At 37.7% G+C, this 12,782-nt stretch overlaps 1 protein-coding gene across 9 annotated transcripts in view; it reads right to left on the bottom strand.

Moving 5' to 3' along the window:
* Positions 1-12,782, bottom strand: part of VRK2 (VRK serine/threonine kinase 2) — a 79,183-nt gene that overhangs the window by 39,316 nt on the left and 27,085 nt on the right. The window lies entirely within an intron of this gene.

Below are 12,782 nucleotides of genomic sequence, written 5' to 3'. Positions count from 1 at the left end.
CTTGTACTTCCCATTTGATTTCTTCTTTGACATACTGGTTGTTCAGGAGCATGTTGTTTAAGCTCCATATATTTGTGAATATTACAGTTTTCATCTTGTAACTGATTTCAAGTTTCATATCATTGTGGTTAGAAAAGATGCTTGGTATGATTTCAATCCTCTTAAATTTACCAAGACTTGTGCCCTAACAAGATCTATTCTAAAGATTGCTCCATGTGCACCTGAGAAGAATGTGTATTCTATTGTTAGATGGAATGTATTGTATGCCTATCAGGTCCATCAGATTTAACATGCAGTTTAAGTCCAATGTTTTCCCATTGATTTTCTGTCTGAATAATCTATCCATTGTCAAAAGTGGGGTATTGAAGCCCCTGACCATTAATGTATTCCTGTCTATTTTTCCCTTCAGATCTGTTCATATATGATTTATATATTAGGTGCTCCAATATTGGGTGCATAATTGGTGGTCTTAATAGAGCTGTAGGTAGAAGTCAAACAATCACAGAAGGCTATGGAACAAAATAACAAAACAAACATCTATCTATCTTCACCCTACTACATATATTTATTTTTTCAGTTTGTATTTTTATCTACTAGTTTAGCCTATGATTAGAAATATTTATATTTTTATAGGTTCAATGAGAATTAAATTCTCTAAAATTCTCATGAAAGTTTTACTACTAGAATCTATCAATATTTTAAAATGATAGGTTGTAAAGCATTAATAAAAGAAATTTAGGATGACTGCATTTGGTGGGTAGAGATTTGATGTAGAGGAAGTAAAGCCAATAATCTGTACAAAGTGTTGACAAATTATTTTGTCTCAAATTAGGTCAAAGTGAGAATTTCTACAAAGATAACTTCATAGAAATACACAGTATAGAATAGTGTTAGAACTATTCAAAATAAGAAAGAAAAAAAAAAGGCAGGGAAATGTCAAACAAGATAAGGAAGGAAAGAAAGGAAGCAACATTTATTGAGGTTCTAATTATGTGATAATCACTGAGTAAAATACCTTTCACAAATTATTTCATTAAACCTAATCAATCACCCAGCCAGGTAGCATTGGTCTCATTCTACATATGAGAAAGCTGAGCATCTGAGTAGTTAACTTGCCCCAGTCACTGAGCCAGTAAATAGAAGCAGGATTCAAATCCATACCAATAAGACTTCAAAGTCCATTTTCTTTTTTTTTTTAATACAACATACAATTTGGGATTCTGCCCATTGCTGAAATTTTGTTGAAGTAAAATCTAAGTTTAAGCAGGACTTAATCTACAGTAGGGTTGCAGTGTAGGCCCTGTTTTTATATGCCTTTGAGCAATGAATAATTTTTGCATCTTTAGAGGATTGTGAAAAAAGAAAAACATGATGTAACTAAAATATTTACTATCTGGCTCTTTACAGAGAAAGTTAACCAACCTTTAACCTAAAGAAAAACTTGGTTTCAGTTAACTTTTTTTTATATTATCCTTTTTATTTTCTGTGAAATAAAAAATAACTGGTTAATATTTTTTACTTTAAATATAAATACATATAATGTGCTTTAAGTTTTAGAAGCTAGTAGTAGGAAACTCAAGATCACCTACCAGGTAGAAGATTATTTGCATTATAATAAGACTAGGCACAAGAAAATTTAAAATCTAGCTCCCTAATGCATTTTCAATGATTTTCTTTCTAGGCAACTTTTCTGAATTTGGTAACGGTTTCCTTTCTCTATGAGTAAAAGGACAGCCCTTCCTGCTTCCCTTTCCTTACACTGTACTGCCCCTCACATTTCTACATGGTACTCATTTTTTTTTCTCACCTTTCTTAGATATGCTTTCTTCTAAAAAAACAAAAAACAAAAACTTTGTAAGGTAGGTAGAGATGATGTGTGTCATTATCCACATTTAACAGGTGAAAAATAATGTGATATACCCAAATAATGCAAGTTACCAACACTCACCAAGTCCTGCTTCTACAAAGGGTTTTGTTTTAATAAATTTCTTAGCACACCCCCTCCCCCCCCAAAAAAAAAACAACACACACACACACACACACACACACACACACACACACACACACACACAAAAAACACACACACACCTAATCTGAGCTAATGCTTTCATGGACTTTTGATTTTATTATCTTATTACCTAAGGTAGTGTGTCAGCCACTGAGGTGTAATCCCATCAAGAAAGAACTGGCCTATCACCTGTGAGGAGCACAACAAAGTGAAAACCTCCTGAGGCGGGATCATTAGGAATCGCCAGAGCATGTGAGCCAAGGCTACACTCTTCCTGGGCAGCTCCTGTCCGACAATGACCATGGGGCGGGGGAGGGGTGTGTGTGGGAGGGGGGGTGCTGTGTGGCCTATTCTACCTAATCAGAGATTCTTCTTGTGGACATTGGTTCTTCTGCTGCTCCCTGAGGGTTAGCTGAGCTTTGTCAGAACTGCATCATAGTCTGAGCTCTCCCTGCTCAATCCTCCTTGTCCCCTTTCCTTTCCTGGGTGTCATATCAACGCCCCACTCTGAAAGCATCCCTTGTCCAATCCTGCTTCTTGTCCTTTTGCTCTCATAGGTAATATACTTCCTTCCCCAATAAAGCCATTACACTCCTAATTCCGTCTCAGCATCTGTTCCTCTGAGAACTGGACTTGACACAGATGGTCTGTAAATCACAGCCTTGATTAAAAGCGCTACACACACAAAAAGATGAAAACAAAGTTGTTTTTGATGACCGTGAAAAATACAACTTTCCTATACTAAACAAGCCTGCCTCAAATACAACATCCTGTTTATCTACATGTGCCCCCATGTATGCCTCACTTCGTGTTCTGCACTTAAACCTTTACTCCCCATCTCCTTTGCTTCCTAATGTTGTAGGCGCTTACATTGCTTTAACTTTCCAAACGGATGGGTGACACTAGCAATGGAAGAACACCGGTGATGGCGCTTTGAAGGGAAGTGCATGGGAAGGGCTGTTGTCTTCAATTTGGCCACCCAGGTGCTCTCCTCTACTTCCTACCACACCTTCTGGACTCACAGTTTACTCCCTGGATTCACCACTGATGAATGCTAGGGAATAGATCCCTTTCACCAACAGGCAGCTGACTGGGTTTTCATTTGTGTCCACATGGATTTACTATTTTAAAATGCACGAAGTTATTCTACTTTTATTTATGTCTTGGACCCACATTTACAAGCTGTAAGTTCCTAGTGAACAAAAGGAAGGATAATGTTATATAACTTGTTTGTATTCACCAACAGCACCCACTCTAAGGTCTTGTGCACAGCAGGCTTAAATAAATTTCCATTGATTAGACTTGATGGTAATAATTGGACAAACTGATGTAAATTCTTTTCAATAGACAGCTGAGTGCCAAGCATGATAAACTATTGACAACTGTAATTAAAAAAAAAGAAAAATGAATGCATATTATTTTGAATATAGTTGTGAACTGAACAACACTGGCTTGAACTGCATAGATTTTTTTTTTCAATAAATACCATAAATGTATTTTCTCTTAATGTGAGAATGTGATTTCCTTAATCACATTTTCTTTTATCTGGCTTAGTTTATTGTAAGAGGACAGTACATAATACATATAACATACAAAATACATGTTAATCAACAGTGGGCTATTGTTTTGAAGAAGTCAAGTCATATGTAGCTTTTCGGCTGTGCAGAAGTGGGGGCGGGGCTGTCTGTGCCCTCACATTGTTCAAGGGTCAACTGTACTTGCTATGTGAAAGCATCAAATGCTTCACAGAAGTGTAATTGTTTAACCCTCATGACCCTAAGACTAAACTATTTTAAGATACCTTGAGGATGAAAAAATAGGATGAGGTTAGGTGCTCTGTACAAAACAAACTTACAGTAATTGGCAAAGTTGAGATTTGAACCTCAATCAGTCTGACCAGAAGGCTGAGCATTTTCCCACATACAGGAAGGGAGATGGCATAACCACATCTACAAGTCTAGAGGTAACATGTACTCTGACAAAAATATATTAGATTTACATTTAATAGTATTTTAGAGCAAGGAGAGGGTATTTTGAATTGGGGAACTCAGAGAAAAGAAAGTTGAGCCTTGAAAAACCCTATATAATAAAAGCCTAATATGCAAATCGACCTGGCGAGCGGGCGGTGCCAGGTCAGCTAAGACGGGTGCCAGTCAGCAGAGGGAGGGGACGGCGATCAGGGGCAGCAGTGACTGGCAGCAGTGGTGGTGAGGCGGGGGCCGGAGCTGCCCCCTGGTGGTCAGTGCGCTCTCACAGGGCTCACGGCTGGCAAGCACAGCGGCGGTGGCAGGAGCCTCTCCCGCCTCTGTGGCAGTGCTGAGGATGTCCGATTGCAGCTTAGGCCAGCTCCCGTAAGCCAATAGTTGGACATTCTCCCAGGGTTCCCGGACTGCGAGAGGGAACAGGCCGGGCTGAGGGACACCCCCCGGGGCCCCCACCCACCTCCCCTCGCCAAGAGCAGGAATTTTCGTGCATCAGGCCTCTAGTACCTAATATTTCCACAAATGGAATCAGGGAAGAAGAAATAATGCAAGAAGGAAAGCCAGGGTATAGGTCAGCATGTGCTGGGAGTGGAGAGCTTATTGGAACACAACACCAGAGAGAAAAACTGGTTAGCATTAGTTTATAGAAAGCTTTGAAACCCCACCAAGAAACGGGGTATGACTGTTGTGTGCAAACAGAAGTTCCCAAAGGTATTTTGCAAGTAATAGTATTATCAGCACTGGCAGCAGCATAATGAGGCAACGGAAGCAGAGAGTGCATTTAGAGGAATATAATCATAGTCCATGAAAGAGGTATGGGAGGATTCACTGTGGATGGAAAAAGTAAAGAACTCCTTCCCATCAGGAATCAAATGACCAGGAATCCTAAGCACCAAGCAGCCACACTGACTCAGATGGAAGCATTTCTCAACATATGATACGATGGCCACGAACATGTCAGCTGGAGAATGGCGCAAGAGATTCTGACACTGGAGAAGAAAGAAGGCGCTAATGTGAACAAACGTCACTGCCCATCGGTAATGTCATTACTATGTTACCTCCACTTTGCAAATTCACATTAGAGAAGAAATATGTGTATATATTGTCCCAAAATGTGATTCACTTTTCAAGGACTTAATATTTTTGTGTACAATCTAATACCTTAGCATAATCTAGAATATTTAATATAAATAAATCCTTTTCATTAGCATAACCTGTTCTAGCAAGAAATGTGTCAGTTAAGCTCTCATTGTCAGAGACTGATGGAAATTATACTACTGGGGAGACAGTCACTACTCATGACTCTGTTTTAATGACAATTTAGAAAACACTTTAAAAACTCCAGAAGAACATATAGAGGTACTCAGCAACTGTAGAGGCTCTTATACAAGAAGGCCAGCATTTATCTTACTTGAATATGGTATAATATTTTCCTATTCTATCAACAAGATACTGTAATGTGAAAATCTTCACAATAAACTAAATGCTTACTGACTAACGAAAATCACCATATGCCAAAAGGAGAAAGAAGCATGAAATGAGTAAGCAGCATGTTCACGAAAATCATGCATATCTGTTATAAAACCTGCATGTAGCCTCATAGATACTACTATGTTTTGATATAAATCTGTGCTTCCTATTATTTATATTACTAGAGGCCCAGTGCATGAAATTTGTGCATGGGTAGGGTCCCTAAGCCTGGCTGGCGATTAGGGCCGATCAGGTTCCCTGCCTCCTGGCCTCCTCCTTCCCTCGCTCCCTCAGCACCCCTGCCACCGCTGCCGCTGATCACCTGCCATGTTCCACGCCGCCCCCTGGTGGTCAGCTCATGTCATAGTGAGCGATCGAACTCCCAGCCAATCTCCCAAGGGAACAATTTGCATATTAGCCTTTTATTATATAGGATATAGTACTTCCTTGCTTCTACGCAACATCCCTACCTTGTTTCTGCCAGTAAAATAATGCTACAAATGATACATGTACGTTACCACTATTCAGCCTAGACAAAAAATACAACTTTTAAAACTTGCCAGCTTACTTTTCAAACATGATGTTTATTAGAATAAACACAAAGATATGTTTTTCAAAAACATAGTCTGACCTTATCTTTTAGTGAGCGGTAAAAACCCTGCAATGTCTGGTTAATGATAGATGTGACATGTTCTTATACTTAAAATATCTGCTTCATAATGTTGGGTTTTTCTTTCTTCTAGTTCTCATAACCACTCATACTTCAAATTTGGAATTTTATCATCTTATTTATATTTACTTTCAGAGAGAGAGAGAGAGGAGAGAGAATAAAAGACATGCCCCTGAGGTTATATGGAGAAGAGGCAGAAAAGCTGTATCTCTTACAAATCATTATCTGTCCATCTACTGCTCCATCAGGCCCAAGTATATGATCCCTTAAATGGTACCATACACTCAAGCATCATAACAACATACTGAGGTATATTTAGCAGTGTTTGAAATGATATTAGCATTTTTATTCCAAGACTTGCTTTTCTACTCCAACCTGGTTCTTTCAGCAACATATGGAGGCCTATTTGATCAACTAGGGCTGTGACTTAATATACTTTGATGACTTTAGGTTGAAATTCCCTCAATAATTCAGAGGCTCAGAATTGCTCCTTTACTAAAAATGCGTTCACCTATAAAAGAAAACCTTTCCAATTATAGTCTATTTCCAATTTGTCCTTTTGACACAAGTTCTCAAGGATTATACAAAAGAACCTCTCTTTATAATTTCTAGTGTGATATCAAAGCATGTAACTTGTGTCTGTCCTTCAACAAATAGGCAATGGAAGAGGCTAATCTGAATTGCATCCAATTTATGGCCTCCCTCTTTGTCTAAATCAAATCTGAACTTGAGACTTCAACATGTCAGAAGCATTCTCAGAGCATGGTACATCTGTAAACAGCAGATACTCACAGAATGTTAGCTGATATAATCTGTCATTGCTATAATATTATAAAAACATTCACCACATATAAGCTGTGTCTACATAAACACAGCCATCCAACCCTCAAAACAGCTCCCTGTTCTACATTAACTACAACTCTATTGTCTTCAAAGACAGTATTTGAGGTTGCCAGCAATGAGGCCATTCTTAACGCAGAGACCCTAAACAGGGGTACCTCTTAACCCATCCAATGTATACAACCCAATGAGTATATTCAGAAATGCCATTTTCCCATTCTAACTGGTAAAAGGAAGAAAAAAACCTATATGTAGCCTTCTGTGGGTCAGGATGCTCAAATATTTTGGTTATAAACAGTTCTTTGGTGGATGTCTATGATCAAACTTCATTCCTGGACAGAACTTCAATTATTAAGTCTAATTCAATACCATTTTCTTAACAAATAATCAGAACATCATGTCTTTTCTCCATAAATCCAAATACTTGCTGAGGAGCCCAATAAAATATCCTACTGTCATAAGTCTAACAATTATAAAAAATATTATTTTTCTATCTATTACTTACTGTTTACTATGTGCTTGATATTGGTCTAAGAATCTCACATGTTTAAATCATTTGATCTTTAAAATATCTCTTTGATGTACTATTATCCTTATTTTTAGACGTGGACGTGGAAGAACTGAGAGGTAAATAATAAGGCTAAGAACAAAGAGCTAACAAGAGGCAGAGCCAGAACTCTGAGCCAGGGTGTCTGATTCCAGAGCTTCTGGCCTTAAAACTATGCTACACTGAATAATCCCCAACATAATTGAAAGTTATGCAAATAGTCACCATCTTCTATCAAATGTTTTGCCTGGGATTAAGGGAAGGTAAATACCCCTCTTTTTATATCTTCCTTCCTACCTTGAACAAGACCATTTAGCTCCAGAATAAAAAAGTAGACAGTATCATAAAGCGGAGGTCCCACCACACATTTAAGAACTAACTGCTTGCCGAAACCGGTTTGGCTCAGTGGATAGAGCGTCGGTCTGCGGACTGGAAGGTCCCAGGTTCGATTCCGGTCAAGGGCATGTACATTGGTTGTGGGCACATCCCCTGGTGGGGGTGTGCAGGAGGCAGCTGGTCAATGTCTCTCTCTCATCGATGTTTCTAGCTCTCTATCCCTCTCCCTTCCTCTCTGTGAAAAATCAATAAAATATATTAAAAAAAAAAAAAGAACTAACTGCTTGAGGCATATGGATCTGGTGATGGTGGGGGTGGAGTGTTGGGGGTCTGGAGAGTTTGAGAAAAAAAGAGAGAGAACTCATGGACAACAGTGTGGTGACTGCAGGGGGAAGGGATGGAGGTGGAAGAGGGCATGGAGGAGATAAGTGGTGATGAAAAATATAAATTTTTAAAAAATAAGAGAGACTTACATTTTACAAAACAGGGAGGGGCCTAACTGGTTGAAGATCCTATGTGTAAGAACAAATCACGTTAAAAACATGAACTGATTTGGCCTTGCCTGGACTGGCCCCAGAGAAAATAAGAGAGAATACTTCTTTCTGCCCTCTGTTCTGACTTTCCCCTTTCCTTTTTCTTCCCCTATTCTGGTGCCCAAAGTTCATACATGGCCAAAATACACTGGTATTCATGCTAAGGTGTTAACAGCTTACATGGAACAGAACATCATCCTGAGATTTTTATTAACATTTTTTGGAAAATGTATTATCCAACTTCCAATCAAAGGTTTATATCTAAGTCCCTGAATTAGTTTGGCAGGACAGCTATAACAAAGTCCCACAAACTAGATGACTTAAACAATACAAACTTATTGTCTCCTAGTTCTGGGGCTAGAAGACTAAAACCAAGGTGTAGGAGGGCCGGTGGCTGCTGTTGGCTGTGAGGGAGGACCTGCCCATGCCTCTCTCCTACGCTTCTGGTAGTCTCAGCTCCTCGGCTTGAAGAAGCCATTCTCTGTCTCTTCGCATAGTCTTTCCTCTCTGATGTCTCCCCTTTTATAAGAAAGACAATCATGAGATGACTTTTCCCTAGTCATCTTATCTTAACTCAAAAAGATCCTACTTCCATATGTTTACATTCACAGATACCAGGGGTTGGGACTTCAGCATCTCTTGAGGGGACACACTTCCACCAACAGGAGTCTCCATTCTCCGTTTCTCTTTGGGAATAGGCTGACAGATCTCCATCTATAAGGAAACACTCATAATGGCTATATGAAGCAGTAAAGATCTCTTGACACAGTTGGATAGATTTCTCCCAACAGGAATTTAAGAAGTCTACAAATGGCTTATTTGCTGAACTTGGCTATACCTGTTGGGCTTTACCTGTTATTCCTGAACACTGAGTAGTAAATTCATTTATGCATTAACCTACCCAGTTTCTCATTACTTATTTATTGAGTGCTTATTATGTGCATGTTCTGTGCCAGCTGCTGGATGCACATCAGTGAATCAGACACAATCCCTGTTTCCCTGTTTATAAGACTAGAAACTTCTCCTCTTGATGGACATTTACTAAAAAAAAAATCACACCTCGTTCTGAACCAATTGCTTCGTAAGTCAGATTTGTGGCTAACAACTGGTTTTATCCAGGAAGTCAGAGGCAATGAAAGCTAAAGGGAGCCAAAGAGATCACACGATATAGGCTATTCAATTACTGCAAGTTGTGGCAGGGAATCTACTACAATATGTAATTTTTTAAAAAGAGGAAAAGAGAGCTTAAGTACAATTAGAATAGAAATTGTATTCCCTTTTTCTCTTGAATTTTAGAGCAAAGAAGAAAGTGGAAGAAATAAAACTTTATTTGATAACTAGAGGCCCGAAGCATGAAATTCGTGCAAGGGACTCAGCCCTAGCAGCCGCGGAGGCTTGCCTCTGCCCTTGCAGCCCCAGCTTCATCTGGAAGGTCGTCTGGAAGGACATCCAGAAGGCCATTTGGCTGTCCAGTCTGATTAGCATATTATGCTTTTGTTATTATAGATTAGGAATGATGTAATTTTGTTAAGTGTGGTTAATGGCATTGTTATAATATGATGAACTGTCCTTGTTCTTCAGAAATGCAATAAATATTTAAGTATTTGGAAGCAAAATTTCTTGATATCTATAATTTATTTTAAAATTTTCAGCCAAAAATATAGATAAAACAAAATTTCAAAACCTTAATTTTTAAGTCAAAGTGATGGGTATATGGAATCCTCTATTACTGGGAATATTTTTTAAAATTAAAAAAAAAAAAGGTATCCGCCTAGAGGCAAAATTACATACTTAACAAATTCTCACCTGTCTCAGAGTCTCAGTCCTGGCAAGTAAGCTTCACAAAATACTAATTTTGAATATGGAGAACATAGCTTCTAAATTTTTATGAGGTTGTTTTCTTCAATATTTTTTACTCATCATCATTCTCCAATAAGACTTAGTAATCCACATTCATATAGATGTCATTTACATAGTATTTTGAAATGAGAATTTTAAAAATATGGATCTAATCTGATTTAAAATCAGGCATCATAATATACACATGTTAAGAATAAATTCTGATAACAGGAACACTATTAAGTATCAGATAACAGAGTTAAAAATGGTAGTATTAACACATTATAGAATATGTGATGGAAATAAAATTTGGGGATGACTTTATTTTCATTTGACACATAATACTGAAAGAATCCCAAAATAGTAAGTGACAGAATTGATCTATGAATACCACATACATACAAGTTATTAAATTTCAAAAACAACAAATTCATATGACAAATAATTATACTGAAACAAATAATCCAGCAAAAGTGTATATTTTAAATAATATTAAACTCAAAAAAAATGTTTAAAGTTCAAGTAACTAAAATCATATGAACAAATTTCATTATCTCTTTACTCAACTAAATAATACAGCAGAACCTCACTACAAAGAACATAACACGCATGCTCTATGTGACTACATACACCACCATGTGATTTAATCCAGAGTATAACCCTATCCACCTGATACCACATAAATTTAATAGCAGTACCAGCTGTGCCATCTAGTAATAGTATGGTATCACACCAAGCTAAGACATATAACAGTCCTCTGGAGATAATGAAATACGGACATATGTTACAGGACTAAATTTCATGCGTGTTCAACAAAGAAAAGGTTATCTCTAAATGGCAAACACATCTTGTACACATATCATGCAAAGTTCTTACAAACACATTCACACTCCATCTTACAAGTAACTGTGATTGATAAATGGATTGTGTTAGAATTCCCTCTAGCAAACAGTGAACAAGCAGCTTTAATGAGGCTTATGACCCTACCCTGCGGATATCCTAGGGAATCTGAAAGTGAGTATTTGCCGCAAGACACAGGTCAGTTGCTATGATTCCTGCTCCCAGAACATTAAAATTTGCTTAAATTTAAACACTTGAACTTCTTTAGCTATGCAACAACAGGCAAGACACCTGGGAAACATTATTAGAAACATTACCTTCTGCAATGAACTTGAAAAACACATTTTCAAACCTATACGTTCATGTGGACCAATGTCATCCCAATAAATTTAATAAATAAAATAAAAAATAAAACTAAAAAACAAACAAACAGGTTTTCAGAGAATCACAGAATTTTAGGACTAGAAGGAACTTTTGAGACCACCTAGTCAAAGCCCCACATATTATACACTAGAAAGCCGAAGTCCACACAGGTTAAATCATTTGCTGAGGGCTGCAATTCTCTCAGTGTCAGAACTGGGCTAAACCGGGTCTCTTGATTGTCAGTCCAGCATAACCCTAAGTCATGACAGGCTTCCGAAGGCCTATTTATCACTCCTGATACTGATGTGGAAAACTGTCCTCCTCTACCTGTGAGGCCTCCTCTTCAACTGAGCGGGCGGTTTGGAGGACAGAAACACATGGAGCATGGGCGCGCTGAACAATCAAGGTATTCCCTCATGTAATGTTCACTTAAATATTCAACTACATTTTTTATAGACTCATTTTTAATATAGTGGCTACTAGCCACATGGAGTTCTTAAAATTTAAATTAATTAAAATTCAACTTTTCCCCTATGTTTTCTTCTAGTTTTATATTTCAGGTCTTACATTTAAGTCTTTAATCCATTTTGGATTAATTTCTGTGTATAGTGTGAGATAAAAGTCCAATTTCATTCTTTTGCATGTAGACATCCAGCTTTCCCAACACCATTTTTTGAAGAGACTGTCCTTTTCCTGTTGGTGCCCTGGTCAAAGATTACTTGATCATGTATGCCTGGGTTTATTTCTGAGCTCTCTACTCTGTTCCATTGGACTGTTTTGTTTTGTTTTTATGCCAATAGCATAGTGTTTTAATTACTCTAGCATTGTAATATAGTTTGAAATCAGGAACTATAATGTCCCCAGCTTTGTTCTTTCTCAAGATTGCTCTGACTATTCAGGGTCTTTTGTAGTTCCATACAAACTCTAAGATGGTATTTTCTATTTCTATGAAAAAATGACATTGAAATTTTGATAGAGATTGCACTGAATCTGTAAATTGCTTTGGGTAGTAAGGATATTTTAACGATATTAACTCTTCCAATTCACAAACACAGGTCTTAGCAATGATTTTTTGCATATACACCAAAAGCACAGGCAACAGACCCAAAACAAACAAGAGTACCTCAAACTAAAAAGATTCTATACAGCCAAGAAAACCATCAACAACATAACAAGGCAACCTATGGGATGGAACAAAATATTTGCAAACCATGTATCTGATAAGGAGTTAATATCCAAAATATATAAGAACTCATTAACAACAACAAAAACAAACCCAACTAACCCTATGTCTCCATAGTTTTGCCTTTTCCAAAATGTTATGTAATTGGAATTATACAGATTTTCACTTAAT

This window comes from Eptesicus fuscus, chromosome 16, assembly GCF_027574615.1.
Source record: "Eptesicus fuscus isolate TK198812 chromosome 16, DD_ASM_mEF_20220401, whole genome shotgun sequence".
Classification (NCBI taxonomy): domain Eukaryota; kingdom Metazoa; phylum Chordata; class Mammalia; order Chiroptera; family Vespertilionidae; genus Eptesicus; species Eptesicus fuscus.
This window is presented reverse-complemented; position numbering and strand designations above follow the sequence as displayed.